General features: G+C 36.6%; 1 protein-coding gene across 2 annotated transcripts in view; it reads right to left on the bottom strand.

The window, feature by feature from the left end:
- The window catches only part of LOC149179933 (ras-related protein RABC1-like), a 270374-nt gene that overhangs the window by 102607 nt on the left and 147579 nt on the right, over nt 1–20188 (bottom strand). The window lies entirely within an intron of this gene.

Here is a 20188-nt window from a genome sequence, read left to right as displayed (position 1 = left end):
AAAGACTTATGAGCTTTTAAAAAAATGAGTTAAATGATGAAAAATCTTATTATAACGTGATAATGACAAAGATAGAGCAATAATTTCCAAATTATCATAATAAATTGAAATTATCACCATATATATTGTTGATATTATCGTTGATGTTGGTTTTAGCGATATTATTGCAATAATTTCGGTAATATCACAATAAGTGCAACACTAATTCTCATTATCATCAAAAAAAAATATTGGAGCAAGGATTTAAGTCATTGTAGAAATAAATTTAATAGGGTGCATGATTGCATTCCAAGACTTACCTTGCTTCCTTATATTGAGTTTACCATCAAGTATCATTTTTTAGTCATGGATTTGTTTCTTTGTCAGTTTGTGGATAGTTTTTGACACCATGGAAAGTGACAATCTTGTAGAACTATATTTGTGAAGGATGGAGAATGGTCGTGTTTGGGCTATTGGGAAGAGTTTAGGGAGGTACTGACCATCCAACCATGCACCCAAGAATAGTTGTGATGTTGTATGTGATTATTGATGAGATTATAATCAAAATAAATGGGAAATTAGTGTGGAAAACCTATACAACATTGATGAGTCCCATAATCCTCTCTTTTGATGTGTATATTTTCATTTTTCTACAACTACTAGTTTGTGCATTTTTTTGAGAAAATACTACATATATTATACAAAAAATACATATGTACAAATAGAGAAGCAATCATCTTATTGCAGCCACCCTGCAGGCTTGAGTCGTGAAGAAAAGGTATTGAGGGGTTTATAATTTTTTTGTATACATTTTCTATGTTAATAGATATCATTTAATTTTCTTCAACAACTATCTTTCTAAAGTTGGTCAATATGTGTATTTCAAGTCATGAATATTGTTTTTCTAAGTGAAATTTTACCAATATGACTAAATTTGTAGGATAAAATATTTCAACATTTCACTAAAAATAAAAATATTGTATCCTAATTTATAATTATAGTTATGTATACACATATTTTCATGTAAATATAAATGTTTTTCCATGAACATGTGATATATTTGCTTAATATTTTTGCCAAATCAATGACTATATATTCCAAATTTTTTAGAATATTTGATATATTTGAATGATTAGTTAATAGCAACTACTCTTGGGAAAACCACAAATTTCAATTTAAGTCATGTAAATTTGTATAGAAAAAAGAAATGTTTTTTAATATTTTACTTACATTATTTTTTTCACTTATTTTAGCATATAACATGTAGATGGTATATCATGTTATATATTAGTGTGTAAATTATTTTCCATGTATTTTTAAATACATTTATCGTTGTTTCTTTTGGTTGTAACGCTCGACCCCCTACCCCACCCCTTTTTTGTCATTAGAGGAATTGACAACTAGGTTGAGCTTGTACTCACATGACAAGGGGTTGATTTTCCCTTGTGCACGTTGATGATGAATGATTTTCCATTCTTGATGAGGTGGTACTGGTTGACTCTTTGCATGAAGATTACATCCCACATATACATATAGGGACTTCCAAACACATATACATGCATATAAAGTGGAACTACATCTAATTCCACTTCATCAATAAAATCAACAATCATAGAAAATTTAATTTTGCATTGTTTGGTTACCTTTATCATTGCCTCCTTATTGACCCATTCAATTGGATATGGGCTAGGATGGTTATGAACCTCCATTCCAATTTTGTTGACCATATTTACCGCTATGAGATTCACTTATGATCCTGAGTCATGTTTATTTTTTAGTAGCTTGGGAGGTACTCCAAGCCCTAGGCTTTAGGGTTTGGAGGTTGCAGCACCACAAGAGCCACTTGTGGGCTTGGAACCCAAGGTTGGGGTTTTTTACCCCAAAGGAATTGGGCCAAAACCATAAGACATATGGCCATGAGGAAATTTGAGGTGATAGGGCATGGTGAGGCGAATCCAATGCTTCGAAAATCACTCAAATTAGAGCTCCTGATCAAGAGATATTAATTTTTGAATGTAATTGTTTGGTTTTGCACATGTGTTGGTCAAGTTGACCTTATGTTTAGAAGGCTAATGAAAGTTGTACAAGCCTATGAAAAGAAATTTGATGGAGCCCTCCTTTAGTGTATAAAAAGGAGGTGTATGTGAGATCATTTCTCACATCCAAGAGCAAACAAAGTCAAGGAATCTTCTCTGAAATTAAGTCGCAGTCAAGGAGCAGAACAACAAAGGATCATAAGAGTCATTTGGGTGAGTTCAGGGTTGTTTTGTCTCTATAGTAAGGGCTGACGTCACTTGGGAGAGGGTCGAGTGGGTGAAGAGGATATTTGGGAAGTATATGTTCATTTTGGAGCTATGTATTGCTAGAGGTATGGGTCGCGGGTTGTTTTGAAGTAACAACAAATTTCAACCCTTGTTTGAGGAGGCTGATAGGTGGAACATCCTCATTTGGGTAATCCACAATCAAGGGATGATACAACGCAGTGTTTAGGGCTAGACTTGGAGCATTACGCAGGAGATTGTAGCATGTTTGGGACTATGGAAAAGCCCTAACCAAAAATTTCATTCAGAGATTTAGAGCATAGAACCCGTGGTTAAGAAAGGGTCTAATTACTCCCTTCTTGTTGGCAGTGTTTTCTAGGTGGATGACATGTTTTGTTGAAGCCTGTAGGACCCATCTGTTGAGGTTGACCTTAGTGGTTGGAAACCTTAACTAGGATTAGATCTTATAGTGGAAGGATTGGGTGCCATTGTACTGGTTGAGGGCGGCATGTTGGCAACCCAAAGTAGCCCTTGAATAGATGGCATAAAGGGAGCTTTACTGCTGAATTTTGGGTGAAGTTGATGAGCCTAATGTGCAGTACATTGATGGAATAGTGGACTGCTAGATTGTCATATTGGATAGCTCAGGTGTGACCAACCTAGAAGAGAAGATTGGATTAGCCCGTGTTCATTGTAGCAAAAGCGACTTGCAACAATGATAGGTGGAAGCCCTCTTGGAGACTCTATGTCTTGTCCTTTTATGGACTAAGGGGCAGCTAGAGAGCAAAATGGAAGCGAAGGACCGACAGGACGAGATACAACATAGAGATTGCAATGACATTGTCAGTGTATCTTGTATTCTTGTACTTATGGATAATTGAGGGTCATTATCCCTTGTATGGGAATCCTTAGACTGTTGTATTATTCAGTTCATTTAATAAAATGAAGATTGGGTTGTTGTACATATTTGTACAATTTTTTGTAAAAAGTTGTATATACTTGTGCATGTGTGATTTATTGCTTTATATTGTTCCATTGTTCAAAGTAGCTTTGTTGAGATTCTTGGTTTGGTAGCTCTAGAGATTCTAATATTCTATCCTAGACCCAAGATCATGGAAATTCAACATGTTATCAGACCATGTCTAAGCTACTTTGCAAGACAGTGAATTAGAGTGTGCACATCGAAGTACAACTTTATGGGGAGTTGATCACATTGTAGGTGGAGGGCTCACTACAATTTCCAAGTTGCAGGCTGGTCTCCAATATGAGGACGAGTTAGAGGGGTCGTCAAACTATAGTCCATGGCAATAAAGGATCAAGTTGGTCTTGCAGGTCGACAAGATCTGGGAGTTCACTAAAAAAGATATCAAGAAGCCAACTGACCCAAAGGAGTTGGAAGTGTATGAAGATTTGGATATGAGGGGGAGATTGATCATCCTTGATGGTGTGAAGGATCCCCTAATACCTCATTTGTTCAAGAAGAACATTGCACATGAGATGTGGATTGGATCTTCAGAATTTGTTCTAGAATAAGAAGAAGAACTAGGTACTGGTATTCGAGGAGAAGTTGAAGTCCACCAAGATGATACAGTGTGAAGAAGTGACTTTGTATATGATGAGATTGTCTCATGTCAAAGATGAGCTTGTTGTCATTGGTGTGATTATTTCAAATTATGATATGGTGAGGATTGCTTTGAAAGGGTTCGTCGAGGAATGGAAGCCCTTCATCAAGGGGATCATTGCTAGAGAGAAGTTTCCACACTGGAATAGGTTGTGGGACGACTTCATTTAGGAAGAGTTGTGAGATGAGCATCTTCATCCAAAGAAGAATATTTTTTATGATGATGTGGCACTTGCAGCATGAATAGAGGGTAAGTAGAAGAAGGACTTGAGTAAATTAAAGTGTTTCAACTATGGTGAGAAAGGTCATTTTTCATTGAGATGTCCAATAAAGAAGAAGACGGGAGATGATGAATAAGAAAGGGAAGTAGTTCATCAGTGTTGCCACTTCCGCTAAGATAGATGCTCTCACTAGGAGATTAGAGGAGGAGGACTTTACTATGATCTCCCATTTCTCATAGGGTACTATTGATAAGGATGGATGGTATGTGGATAGTGGTGCGTCGAAACATATGACAAAGTCACAGGAGGTTTTTGAGACTCTAGCTAAATGGGACTCGAAGTTGCACATGGTGCTGGGTGACAAGAGTCAAAAGGAGATTCGAGGATATGGAGTTGTGCCATTTAGGATGGAGATAGGATGGGTGATGTGGATCCAGGATGTATTTTTTGTACCAGGACTCAGATATAGTGTGATATTTATCTCAATGATAGAGAAGAAGGGGTTTGAGGTCTTTTTCTAGGATGGGAAGGCAAGACTCAGGCCCAGAGGCTCTAGCTTCGTAGGTATTGTGCTTGGAGTTAGAGAGCATGGTCTATACAGGTTGAAGAGAAAGCCTAGAGATCATGGGAAGAAGAAGCATGCGTAATAGGTGCAGGTTCCAAAGAAGCACGTGCAAGTGCAAGATTCAAAGGTATAGGTACAGGTTCCAGAGAAGAAGGTCCAGGTTCCAGATGCTTAGAGGGATTCAAGTTCTAGCGGGAGCTTGTAGATTCAGAGGGATAATTTGTAGCCCAAGAAGAGTGCGTGGTCAGTGGGGAGCAAGGGTTCTCCTACAACTTCCAAGAAGGAATCATGGAGAGAGTAGAATACATTCCAGGAGAAGAAGAAGAAGCAAGATGCTTCTAGTGATAACGACGCTTCTGAGATAGGTGTAGTTCACGATACAGGGATTGTTGTAGTGGTGAGTGCCAAGAGTTGGGAGAGTGTTGCGAGCAGTGATGATGACAATGAGTTACTTCCTAGTCTTGGAAGTACCTCCCTCGCTAAGAGGGAGTGTTGATTTTTTAGTAACTTGGGAGGTACTCCAAGCCCTAAGGTTTAGGGTTTGGAGGTTGGATCACCACAAGAGTTACTTGTGGTCTTGGAAACCAAGGTTAGGGATTTGCACTAAAAGGAGTTGGGAAAAAACCATAAGACATATGGGAATTAGGAAATTTGAGGTGATAGAGGATGGCGAGGCAAATCCAACGCTTCATTAATCACTCAAATTGGAGCTCTAGATCAAGAGATATTAATTTTTGAATGTAGTTGTTTGGTTTTTCACATGTGTTGGTCAAGTCGGCCTAATGTTTAGAAGGCTAATGACAATTGTACAAGCCCATGGAAAGACATTCAATGGAGCCCTCCTTCAGTGTGTAAAAAGGAGGTGTATGTGAGATCATTTCTCACATCCAAGAGCAAACAAAGTCAAGGAATCTTCTCTGAAATTGAGCTGCAGTCAAGGATCATAACAATGAGGGAGAATAGGAGCCATTTGCATGATTTTAGGGTTGTTTTGTCTCTACAGTAAGGGCCGAGGTCAGTTCGTAGAGGGCCAAGTGGGTGAAGAGGAGATCTAGGCAGTATATGTGCATTTTGAAGTTGTGTATTACTACATATATGGGTCGCGTGTTGTTCCGAAGTAACAACAGGTTTTAGCCCTTGTTTGAGGAGGACGAGAGGTTGAACATCCTCATTTGGGTAAGCCGCAATCAAGGGATGATACAACGCAGTTTTTGGGGATAGAATTGGATCATTACACAGGAGATTGCAACATGTTTGGGACTGTGGAAAATCCCTAACCAGAATTATCATCTCAGAGATATAGTGCACAAAACCTATGGTCAAGAAAGCGTATGATTATTCCCTTCTTTTTGGCAGTGTTTGTTAGGTGGATGAAATTTTTTGTTGCAACCTATTGGAGCCATGTGTTGAGGTTGACCATGGTGTTTGGAAACCTCAACTAGGAGCATATGTTATAGTGGAAGGATTGGGTGTCATTGGATTAGTGGAGGGAAGTGTGTTGGCAACCCAAAGTAGCCCTTAACTAGCTGTCATAAAGGGAGTTTGACTGCTGAAGTTTGGGTGAAGTTGATGAGCCTAATGTGCAGTACATTGATGGACTAGTGGACTGCTAGATTGGTAGATTGGATAGCTCAGGTGTGGCTACCCTAGAAGAGCATATTGGATTAGCATGTGTTCATTGTAGTAGAAGTGACTTGCAACAATGATAGGTGGCAGCCCTCCTGTAGACTATATGTGTTATCCTTTGATGGACTAAGGGGCAGCTAGAGAGCAGAACAAAAGCGAAGGACTGGCAGGACGAAATATGACATAGAGACATCAGCGATATTGTCAGCGTATCTTGTATTCTTGTACTTATGGATAATTGAGCGTCATTATCCCTTGTATGGGAAGCCCTATATTGTTGTATTATTCAGTTGGTTTAATATAATGAAGATTGGGTTATTGTACATATTTGTACAATATTCTGTAAAAATTTGTCTATACTTGTGCATGTGTGATTTACTACTTTATATTGTTCCGTTGTGCAAAGTAGCTTTGTTGAGATTTCTTGGTTTGGTAGCATCGGATATTCTAAGATTTTATCCTAGACCCAAGATCATGGAAATTCAACAAGTCAAATAGAGCATCAATGTGTTTCTTGATATTAACTTATATATTTATATGGAAGAGTTTTGTCATCTCCTTCTATTCCTATTGTTGAAAGCTACTTAGATTCACCCCTTTCAGCAATGATGTGCATGCAATATTCACATCCATTTCTAAGTTTTTTTTCATCTTATTGCTCAATTTTGTGGCTATGATATTTTTTTCTTCATGTCCTTCTTACGGTTCTTTGGGTTGAGCTATGGATACAATTCCCAACACTTCTCCTCTATGTGACCATCAATATTGCAATGATTCCTATGATCTTTGCATTGGTGTGTTGTGGATGCTATCTTCTTGTCCTTTTCCCCTTCCCATTTAATATTCCCTTCCTTCGAATCTTCCCAGTGTTCTGTTTGCTTTGAACCACTTGACTGATAATTTTCTAATCGCAATAAATGATAGATTATTTAGGACCATATTTTCATAATGATTTAATAAACTTTTCAATTTCTTGAACAAAATGTACTAATGATATTTTAATTGGTAAATTTAATTTTTAATTTTAAGCAAAAGCAAAAAAGACAACCAATTTCATGCACAAATACACATACCAAATTTTCCCTTCAAAATTTAGTGTTCCATTGAAATTTCTTCCAAACTTACAAGGGCTCCCTTACTAGGAAAATGACCCTAGAAAATTAACTAGAAAAATTACAGAAAATGGAAACCTCACAAACCTTCCCTTGAGAAAATGTTATCTACTCTCCATAGCTTGTATGACAATTATATGGATTGTTGCTCCACACATGCGACTTGTCTACTACACAATTGTGTCACGTGTGCAACTTGAGTCCATACCCACATGGAATGTGTGAATTTGTTGTGCCCTATTATCCCACGTGTGACATGAGACTCCTTTGTTGTGACACATGCAATGTCCCTACACTCGTATGACCTCCACATATGTGATCTGACTATTGATCTATTGTTTGTTTATCTTCATAAAATCTATGTATCCTTCCAACTAGATTAGCTTCCACAAAAATTTCCTAAGATAGAAATTATCCTCACTATTGCACTCTATCCCTTCTTTTCTTGTCCAACACACTTGGATGGAAGTTCTTCTTCACCTAATCATTAAGATCCTTATTCACCTATGTCTTATTCTCACTAATTGTGTCTTCTCCCTTAACCCACCCTTGTTTTTATAATTTTGAGTTATGACTAAATCAAAAACCCTAATCTCCAAAGTGATTAACGGTTGAGATTAGATCTCAATATGACTTGAGATCAAAAGTTGAGATTTATCTAAGTCACTACTACAAATAAATTTTGCATTTCATTAGATTAACTCACTTTTCTCATAAAAATAAATTCCTTTAATAATTAAAGTAATTGCTAAGGTAAAGAGTCATGAGACGACTTCCACATGTTTAGATAGATAGACCTATGCAAAAGTACTTGTTTGAGCTACAAATATCAACACTCCCTCTTTGTGAGGAAGGTATTTTGCACCACTCCTATGTTGTCCTTGTAAAACACGAACTTCCCTTTCCGTAAGGGTTTGGTGAGAATGTCTGCAATATGCTCATCTATGGAGATATATTGAAGCTTCATTTCCCTTCTCTATATCTTGTCTCTAATGAAGTGATATATAATCTCAATATGATAGGACTTATCATGGAACATTGGATTCTCAAAGAGTTTGATACAACTCTGATTATCATAATGTATCATTGTAGGCTCCAACTCTTGACCAAATAATCCTCAAACAAACTTGTGAAGCCAAATTTCCTCTCAACTTGCCATACTTGTTGTCGTATACTCTTCCCCTGCTAAGTTGAGTGCCACGAAAGTATTCTTCCCTCTGAACTAGGAAATTTTCATTGATCCAAGATTGAAGTAGCACCTTGAGGTGTTCTTCCTATTTGTTGCATTCCTTGCCCAATTTGAGTTTGTATACCCTTGCAACCTCACTCCATCACCACCAAGATACCTCAAACCATATTCCATAGTACATATCAAGTACCTCAATACATGCTTTGTTGTTACTCAATGCACCTAGCTTGACTCCACCATGAACTGGCTCATGGTGTTGTTAGAAAAACAAATATCTAGCCTAGTGTTGACCAAATACATCAAGGACCCTATCAACTATCTATAAAATGCGACATCCACCAACTCTAAATTTGAAGTCAATAAATTCTTTATATTGGTGATCATAGGTGTAGCCATAGGTCTATAGTCCTCTGTCCCAAATATTCTCAGGATTTCCACTATATACTTCCCTTAACCAAGGAATATCTCACCTGAATTTTACCATACCTATAACCCCAAGAAGTAATGCATCAACCCAACGTCCTTGATCTCAAACTTTGTATTCAATTCTTCCTTTCACCCTACTATGGGCCTCTCTACACCTATGAGAAATAAATCTACTACATACAAGACCAATATGAGTGGATGATTTCCAATGAGTATGAATTATAAGTTGGGATCCACCTCACTCTTGGTAAAGTCCATGCTTAGTAAATACCCATCAATCCTAGAGTACCACACCCTAGGTGCTTACTTATTAGGCCATATTCAATATGCACACATGAGACTTCCTCCCATGCACCTCAAATCACGAAGGCTACTCTACATACACCTCCTCCTCAACCACCCCAATGAGGAATGTTGTCTTCAAATCCATATAATGAATCCTCTACCTCATGACTAAAGCAATAGATAAGACATCTATATTGGAAGAATAGTTGGTGTTTGAAGCAAATGTCTCCTCGTAGGTCACTCCCTCTTTCTAGGATAACCCTCTCACCATAAACCTCGCCTTGTATTTCTCTATGCTATCATTCTCATCATGTTTGATCTTGAAGACACGCCTAGAACTAACCACTGGATTTCCCTCTGATCATGGCACCATATCCCATACATCATTCCTCCATCATGACATCCAAACTTATTGGTCAACTTCCTAAAAAAAATTGGAAGGCTTGGAATCAATAATGTTTCTCATAAGTGCCACGTAATTTGGAAATTTCCTTGGAGGCCTACTAGCCCTGAATGTGCTCCTAGGAGCATCCATGTGCTCCAGTGAATCCCTCAAAGTCTACTCAAACCATCGAGGTCTCCTTGCGGAATTGGTAGAAGGTGTTGTTGACTCCTCCTCACCTGAAGTTTGATTCCCTAAATTGGAATTAGGTGATGAGTGTTGCTCATCCTTTGAAGTCTCTTGGTCCTCATCCTTTGTCACTAGAAGTGGATCATGGGACCTCCTAGATGTTAGGTCCTCCTCAAACTTCACATCATTGCTAACCACTGTATTTCTCCTCACAAGAACGAAAAATCATGTAGTCCATCAAAGTCTCATTGTACCCCCCAGATATGCCCTTTTTCCTGAGGGTTGCAGCTTCATGCTCTTTTCCACAAGAATATGGATGTACACCTAAAAAGACAATGATGTGAAACTTCCTTATCTTTAGGTTCACCCTGTGAATGCTTCCTTAGGATTCCTGTCCCAAAATATCTTGTGAGGAACACAAAATGTTGTATTGTATGCATCTTCCCAAGAAACATAGTCAGTCCCTTTTCATGAATCATTTCCTGGGTATCTGCTATGATGGACTGGCTCTTTCTCTCCACAATCTAGTTTTGTTGAGGGTTGTATGACACTGTCATCTCCTTCTTGATCCTTGCCTCATAGAAATCCTTGAATTCATTAGGGTTGTACTCACCCCCATTATCTAACCATAAGACTTTTATCCTTGTCATTGTTTGATTCTCCACCTGGACCTTAAATATCCCAAACCGACTAAAGGCCTCATTCTTGTTCTTCATGAAGAAGATCCAAGACTTCTTCTAAAATTCATATATGAATGTGGCATAGTAAAGTGGTCCTTGCACTAATGCCACTAGCATCAGTCCACACACATCTAAATGAGCAAAATACAATATCCCCTTAGATATGACTTGTTGCTTGGAAAAGCAGCCTTTGCATTCTTTCCAAGTGTACACACCCTCCTACTCAATACTGAACTCTAGGAGACCAGTGACAATCTCTCTCAAAATTGACAAGGACATATAATATAAGTTTGTTGTGTACCAAATCATGTATTGGCTTCCTCTACAACCTATAAATACTGCCCTCTACTCCCAATGACCCTTGTTGTGTTAGGAATCTCTCCCTCTAGACATATGAGTACTTGTCCCTTCTAAAACATCACAACAAATACTTTGTCCTCCATAATTGAGATTGAAAGAAACTTCTTCCTCAACCCTGGCACATATAGTACTTCCTTAGCCTTCAATGACCCTCCAAACTTGAGTTAGAACATGATAGTTCCAACACTCTTCATTGAATATATGACATCATTACGAAGCTCCTCATGTAAATCAGAATTTTCTTTTTCAAACTATTGAATAGCTCTCGTGCTACTATCATGTGGCGTGATGCACCACTATTTAAGTACCAAGCACTCCTAGTGGTGGTGTTGGTAGATATACATGAGACCAACGAGAATTCCTTACTGAACTTTGTTGCAAACTCATCAACCTATGTTGATGTCGTTGTTTGTTGTGACATCCCTTTCCCCTTATTCTTCTCTAGACATTGTGGTGCATAGTGGCCATTCTTGTGCCAAATGAAGAACTTGATTTTACTCAAGTCCTTCTTCTTGCCTGGCTGTGAAGTTGATCCTTATCCCTGACCTTTTTTATAGAACCCTTTCTTTTTCCTTTCTTGGCTTGACTGACCAAGGCTAGGTTCTCCTCTCCACCTCCTTACCTGCTAGCCTTATACTCTTCCCAAGCCTCTTCTTGGATGCAATCATATGAAAGACTTTCTCAATTGGAAAGATGTTCTTGAGCACATATCCCCTTGACAAATGGTTCACAAGACATGGTGAACCCATTCAATGCCACATTCATTAGTTTTGTCTCCTCCACATTGTCTCCTATTGCTTCAAGTTGATCATGCACTTGGGTGATCTTCATGAAGTAGCTAATCACATTGTCAAATCTTGACATCTGGATGGATCTTAATTTATTATTTAATATCATCTTCCAGTTCACATAGTCGCCTTGGAATAGATCCATTAGATCCTTGAAAATTCCCTTGGTTATTTTCTTCTCTGCCAATTGAGGGATCAAGTGATCATTCACAACATCCATGATGACCCTTTGAGATTTCATATCCTTCTTTTCATCGATTGTCAATAGTGTTGCATTTATTTGTGGTTGAACCTCATTATCAAAATTTTCTCAAACAACATTCTCTTTCAACAACAATGTAACCCTTGCCTTCCAAGGTAGGTAAATAAGACCCCCATCCAACTTGTCATCAAACCTAAGACTAGTTGATGCAATATTCAAGATCTTAACATATGAATCAATTGTGTGCTAAGAAAATACTATTGGTTTTTTTCTATTCAATATTAGAAATCAGCCTCCTTTTCATAAATTCTTGGATCCCATGTTAATTTTTTAAGCCCAACAAATGACAAATTATTTAGTTGTTTATTTAATTTATTTCATTTTTAATGTTGAGAGGAAGATAAACAAACAACCAATTTCAACTTGTTGAACAAACTTTACTACATAAATTTAGCTGGTAAATTTAATTTTTAATATTCAGAGGAAGAAAAACAAATAACCAATTTCATAAACAAATACACACACAAAATTTTCGCTTCAAAATTCAACTTTACATTTAAATTTCTTTTATGCTTACAAGGGCTCCCTTACTGGTAAAATGGCCCTGAAAATTAACTGAAAATTTTACAACAAATCGAAACCTTGCAAATATGCACTTCAGAAAATCAAATATGCTCTCCAATAGCCTATACAACACGTGTATTCCCTGCTTCTCCACATGTGCAACCTGAATCCATATTTGCAAGGAACATGTGAAACTACTTCTCCTAGTTTGTTTTGGTCCTCATTCCAAAACAGAGTAGCAAGATGGTAACAAAGAAGAGGGAACAAATTCTCTAGCACGAAACCAAGCAGCAAGGTCAGTATGGGAAATCAAGGACAAAGACTCAACTGTGAACCTTGTATGTCAAAACAAATAAAAATAAATTCATACCCAGGTTTTCCTTAAGGTTAGTTTGTTGGAACTGCAGAGGTTACCCATGGGGACGAGGACCTGGGTTAGGGCCTATTGCGGAAGATAGAGACATAATTTGCCTCATGGAAACACATGAGTATGAAGGATGAAAGACACATTTATTTGAAGGGCACTGGAAGATGGGAGTGTAGAACAAGGCAGTAGGGAATGGAAAAGGACACGTGGGTATCATGGTATTAGTGAGGGAAAAAGAAGGTTGTTTCATTTAGTTAGAAAAATAAGACTCAAATAAACAATTCATTTGGTTTAAAATATCAAAAAATGGAGATCACATTTGGGCGAGTTTGTTATAAGGCTTCTTTTGTATGCAGATGACCTTATTATGATTGCTAAATCTTCTCTTAGTTTGCAAGAGCACTTACTTTCCCTTGAGCATTTTTGTAGAAGGGTGGGTATGCAAGTCAATATTAGCAAAACGAAAGTAGTGATTTTATCTAACAAAAGAAAAAATAACCAACATAAGTTGTACTTTGAAGGAAACATTTTGAAAGAAGTACAATATCACAAATACATCATAATTGACTTCAACATAAATCTAAGTTGGGAGGTTGTAGAAAGAAAATAACTTTGGGGGGTTGGAAAACATTTTATGCTTTTCAAAATAGGTGTAGAGAGGCGGAGTTATGGGACAAGAAAACCACTCAAACTCTTTTTGGGCTTTTAGTGATTCTAGTGATTCTCTACGATTGTGAACTGTGGGCCAGCAGTACATCCAACATGCAGTTGAAACAAATTGAGAAAATTCATAAGCGCTTGATTACAAACAAATTCAAAATTAAAAGTGTAGTTCCTTATGCTATCTTGTTAAGTGAAGCGGGGGCTTCTCTTATTGAAGCAATTGTTATGGTGTGATTCATAAGGTATTTAAAAAAAAAAAAAAAACTGACCAAATGGAAGAGGGTAGATGGCCTAAGGATGTCTTTAATGACATATTGTGCAAAAGAAAGAAGACTTGGATGCGGAAAAATAACAAATGGTTTAGTAAATGGGATATTTGCTTGAACATGTGTCCCACAAACAGTGAAGAGATTAAATCTTTTGTTATGGATAAGTTCCACAAGCGTACTTGGGATAAAGAGATAAGGAGAAAGAAAAAGTATTATATTGAAGAGTTTAATCCGACTCATAATCATCAACAAAAAGCGTACATTGTCGTGAAATAGGGCACTGGAAAAGGCCAAAAGAAGTGTGGGAAGAAAGAGTGTGTATATTTTACTCTTTTGGAAAAGTGGAAATAGAAAAGCATTTCATTTTAGAATGTGAGGCCTTCAAACACAGCAATATGCAGATATTCTGGCAGCTAATTCTTGGGATAATTTATTCATTAAGGGGTTTGTCGAGAAGCTGGTAGTGTTTATTGTGAGGTTTCACAAGAAAAGGATTGAATACAAGAATCAAATTGTGAAGAAATCTGTCCCATAGGCTACCTTTAGCCTCTTGGACGTTAAAATAATTTCTTCCTCGTCTTCTTCTTTGCCCCATTGTCCCACACGTGACCCGAAATTTCTCTTCTATGAGACATTCAACATCCTTGCACTCATATGGAATCCACACGTGCGATCTAAGTGCTGATGCGTTGTTGATTTGTCTTCCAAAAACCTTCTAACCAAATAGCCTCCACAAAAATTTACTGAAACAAAAATTCTCTTCATTGTTACACTATATGCTTTTTACCTTGGCTAACACAATTGGAAGAAAGTTCTTCACCAAATCACTAAGATCTTTATTCTCTTATTGCGTCTTGTGTTCACTAATTGTGTCTTTTCCCTTATCCAAAGCCTCTTTTTATAAGTTTGTATAATGACTAAATCAACAACCCTAATCTCCAAAGTGACTGATGGCTAAGATTAAATCTCAACATCATCTGAGATCAACAATTGAAATTTATCTAATTCACTAATGCAAATAAACTTTGTGTTTCCCAAGATTAATTCGCTTTTCTCATAAAAAGAAACTACCTCAATAATTAAAGTAATTTCTAAGATTAAGAATCAATTACGCCACTTCCACGCATCTAAACTCTTAAATTTCTGAAATTAAAAATCAATGAAGCAACTTCCACATGTCACAATACTTAGATTTGCGCATAAGTGCCTATCTGAGCTACATATATCAATATTGACTACCCTTTCTTCTGGTATATGCTTTTCTAGTGTTATGTCTATAAAAAATCCATATCCATCGTTTACGTCACTTGCTTTTGTAGATGGTTGTGTAGACCCCTAGATACTTGAGGAGTACATCCAAGTTCTTGGGAGAGATATCTGTCATTATTTCCATGTTCTTGAATTCTGTGGTGTACTCTTGTACGCTCCGCCCTTGTCTCTACCTCAAGTAATTCCACTGGATCCACTGGTCCTTATGATCTGGATTGGATCACCTTGTTTCCATTAAAAGGAGAAGGATAGTCTGAAAGTATTGATTCATTATCAAAGAAGACAAAAATGATGAAGATTATAAATTGATGTGGCGTTCAGGTTTTACCAAATTACCAAACATGAACTCCCTATCCAAAATGATAAAAACTTTAAGATTGTTGAAGTGAGATATATGTTACAGACTGTACAGACATGTTTAATGATAATACAAAATAAACTAAAGAATGTTATTTGGTTTGTGGCATTAGATTGTTTCCATGGACACATGGCTATAGTGTTGAGGGATGTTAGAGGTAGGGATGTAAATCCCATTTGGGAATGGGATAACCAAATAAATGCATGGAAACAAATATGGATTAACAGATGAAAAACGTAGAAGAGTACACAGGAGTTGCATAGTTGTTGCAAGGGTATTAACAGTGATGAAGAAACAGGAAATTGTAGAAACAGGTTAAAAATTGTTGAAGAAAAATTAGCAGAAGGAAGACTATTACATGCCAAAGATTGCACTCGCCAAACTGTGGGAAAGACCCATTGTTTTACCTAACCATTTTTGTGTTGTTTTTGCATGTACATAGAAATATGTAATAGCACACATAAGAAGGAAAGAATCCCATGAATTCAATGAGCTTGGAGATGCCATAGATACAGAGAACATAATTATTTCAAGTTCAGAAATGGAACAGAGGTTAGAAATTTTGAAGGACTTGCATGATTCAAGCTCTGAAGGAAGGATGCGGTTGTTTGGAGAGGACATACATCAGCATTATCAAGACCAGCAGAGGCTTGAAAAACTCCAAGAAAATTAGGTGGCCTTAGCAAATGGATGATTCCAGTATTTTTAAGGTATACTAATTTGGTGAAGTACCTAGTGGCAATTGTGAAAAGTTAATCATGACAGTTTAAAAAGTGTTCCATATTGGTTGTATATTGAAATTGACTGAAGAATTTGTAGTGATATAATATCAAGTTGACTTGTTTGAAATTCCATATTTGGAAGAACCTCATTGCAAGTTTGACATACGAAATACTTTTGATGATGATGGAGAGAAAACTCATGGGTTCATGACTATCTTACTGTCCATTATCAAGGTGAGATGTATGGATTGTGTTGGTATCTTAGAAGAAGTACAGATTGAGAAGAAGCTGTTGGGAGAAAGGAAAAACAGAAGCTTTGTCTGGTGTAGGATTTCTTTGTACATTTCAGACTGAGGAGGATGATGATGGAAGAAGAATCTAGTACGGTTGTTCCAAGAATGGAGGCAAGTACATTTGAAGAGAAATTGATTGAGGATATACTTGCAGAGATAAAAATTGATAATGGTTTCCAAATTGGTTTGGAGAAAGAATGCATTGGTATAATGCAAAGGGAGAACCAAGATATGGTAAGGTGTGAGCATAGCAAGTCTAAGATTGACAATGAAAGTCTTGCAACATCAAAAGTGCAGTGCATGGTTGTTGAAAGTGTTTTCCAAACCCCATACTAATTTTGTAGTTTCAAAGAAGACTGTAGCAGCTCTGACGATTGATGAGGAGTTATCAATGAAGATGTTTGTGATGAGTTTCAAATGCAAGAAGAAATCTCAACCTGCATGTACATCCATCCAAAAAGAAAAAATTGACAGTATGTAGGATGAGTATAAAAACCCATCTACTGAAGATAGTAGGATTTGTGAAGTAAAGTCATTGAATGATAGATTATTTGCAATGAATTGGGCTATTAAGATTATGGTTGACAGACATGAAGGTTTTGAATGTGGAGTCATTACTTGATTCAGGAACAAGGGAAACTAACAAGGAATGAAGATGGTGTTGATAAAGATTATCACCAGACGCAGTAGTCATAGACAAATAGAGATATTAAAACCTTGTTTCATTTGAAGGATAAGGATAGTCTGAAAGTATGATTCCTTACCAGATAATCAGACGAATGATGAAGCTTAGAAATGGATGTGTTGTCCAAGTTTTACCAAATTACCAAACATAAGCCCTATCCAGAATGATGAAAGCTTGAAGGATGTGAGACGTTGTTGCAGATTGTCCAGATTTGTTGAATGATACTACCAATTAAAATGAAGAATGTTATTTTGTTTGTGTCATTAGATTGTTTCTATGGACATATGGCTACAGTGTTGAGGGGTTTCAAATGGAGGGATGTAAATCACATTTGGGAACGGGATACCGAAAGCAATGAATGGAAACAACTATGGATTAGCAGAAGAAAAAGATGGAAGAGTATTCAGGAGTTGAAAAGATGTTGCAATGGTATTACCAGTTGCGAAGAAACAGAGAACTACAGAAACATGCTGAAAGGAAAATATATGAAGAAAATCAGCAGAAAGAAGAAAGACCAATTTGTGTCAAAGATTGCACTGGGATAAAAAGTGTGGTGAAGGACCATTGTTTTACCTAACCATTTTTATGTTATTTTCGCAGGTACATAAGAAATGTGAAATAGTGCACATAAGAAAGGAGTCAGATGAATTCAATGAGCTTGGAGAAGTTGCAGATGCAGAGAACATGCTTATTTCAAGCTCAGAAATGGAACAGACGTTGAGGTTAGAACTTTTGAAGACTTGTGTGATTCAATCTCAGAAGAAAGGAAGCAGTTGTTTGCAGAGGACATACATCAGCATGATCAAGACCAACAAAGGCTTGAAAAACTCGAAGAGAAGAATGTGTCCCTTGTGAAATGGATGGGTCCAACATTCTTCAGGTATACTAATTTGGAGAAATACCAAGTGGAAATTGTGAAAGGTTGATCATGACAGTTGAAATTATGTTCCACACTTGTATATTGAATTTGGCTGAAGGATTTGATTTGGTAGAAGATCAAGTTTAATTTTTTTAAATTCCACATTTGGAAGAACCTCATTGCAAGTTTTCCATAGGAATTACTTTTGATGAAGATGAAGAGAAAACTCATGGGTCCATAACTATTTTACTATCCATTATCAAGGTGAAATGTGTGGAGTGTGTTGGTGTCATAGAAGAAGTACAGATTGATAAGAAGGTGTTGGGAGAAACCAAGAAAGGTTTGCCTGGAGTGGGATTTCTTTGTACATTTCAAATGAAGGAGGACGATAAGCAAGATATGACGATGAAGAAGAATATAATACGGTTGTTTGGAGAATGAAGGCAAAAACATTTGAAAAGCAATTGATTGTGAATACACTTGCAGAGAGAAAAGTTGATAATGGTTTCCAAAATTGGTTTGGAGAAAGAATGTATCGGCATAATGTAAAAGAGAACCAAGATATGGTAAGGTGTGAGCATGGTGAGTCTAAAAGAGAAAATGAAAGCCTTGCAACATCAAAAGTGCAGAGCAAATTTGTTGAAGGTTTTCCCACACCCTTGTTCATTTTGCAAGTTCAAAGAAAACTGTAGTATCTCAGAACATTGATGATGAGTTAATGATGAAGATGTTTCTAATGAATTTATTTGAGTCCCATGATTTGCAGAATGGCTCCATGTAGCATAACATCTAAAGCAAGAGAAGAATAATGAAACCATGAGTTTTGATGAAAAAAGTACAATGATGCAAGAACATTGCAATATTGAAGAACATACCGCAGAGTGGATGACTAATGATGTTGATGGATGAATATCAATTGAATAGTTATTTTTAGAGAAAGTGATGGTAAGATATGTCGACGATTATTTACTTGATTTTGTAGTTGAAAACATTGTTTGAAAATTGAGGATGTGGATGAAGCAGAAGACCTAAACCAATAAATGAGACAATATAGGACTAGAGCAGTGAAGATAGAAATTGAACATTTTATGTTTACACAATTGCAGCAAAGGATTGCATCAGAGAGGATAGGTAATGAAGATAGTCATGAAGATGAATTTCATGGTGAAAAATTAATGAAGATTTGTTTTTAAGCAGGTGATGTAAGTATTGAAAACATGAAATCCAAAAGAGATGAAGAATTTAGTTGTGTTAAATTTTCTACAAAACAAGAAAAATTGTAGATTTTTTAAGAGCAGATCGAATAAGTGACCGAACCAAAGACATGTTCCATGGTGAAGAATGATTCAAGTGTTGAGTTTTTGAGCATTAATATAGTCAAGCTTTTTGAAGACATGCAGAGTAAAAGTATGAAGACCTTTAAAGCCTGTCAACATGGAACACTTGGCATCATTGAAAACGGGTTGCACGGGAGAATATGTTCTAGGTGTTATGACTCGGATGCCAAGTGACGAAAGAATCTGAAGAATGCCCATGTCAGATTTAAGAATAACTGTTCCTTGTTAACGTGTTAAATGTAGTTAAACCGAGAGTAGTTGGGGCCATTGAACAGAACCATTTCTCCGTTCGATTTTTAAAACTGTACATTTGATTTCAATAGGAACAGGTTTGAATACATTATAAGACAAAGATTAGATTACTTTAACATAATACTGTCTCTGTATTGAGGTTACTTCCATCGCATGTAACAGTTCCGAGTATTTGGTCAAAATTTCAATAAAAGGATCTCAGAAAAATCTTTCCATATGTGTTTATTGAATTTGTGGTGTGCGTTATTCTGAGAGGCAGAGCCGCATGCACCATTTCCGTTGGGATAGAACTCGACCACAAACAATTGCTTAAGGCGCACAGTGACACGAAATGGACTTTTGGGCCTTCATTTAAGGGGAAAACAAAGTTGTGTTTTGGTAGGTTATCTAATTTTTTTTTTTTTAATTAACATAATTATTTTAATTAAATGGTTTGTAAACTGGGGGGTTAGTTATCAAAATATTTTTTTATTTTAATTAGTGTGAGTAAAATAATAATAAAAAATTAATTAAACTGTAATTTTATTTTAAGTTATTATTATTATTTTTTTGAAAAATTATGTTATTTGATTTCTATCGAAAGATTTTTCATAATTCATTAGGTTCACAGAAGCCTGAATTCAGAAACATATTAAAAACAATTAATTTGGAGATTCACTTTTGT

This window comes from Pinus tabuliformis, chromosome 3_2, assembly GCF_031772625.1.
Source record: "Pinus tabuliformis cultivar Carrire ecotype Pingquan chromosome 3_2, CPIR1, whole genome shotgun sequence".
Classification (NCBI taxonomy): domain Eukaryota; kingdom Viridiplantae; phylum Streptophyta; class Pinopsida; order Pinales; family Pinaceae; genus Pinus; species Pinus tabuliformis.
The sequence above is the reverse complement of the archived record's forward strand: the minus strand, read 5'-3'. Positions and strand labels throughout refer to the sequence as shown.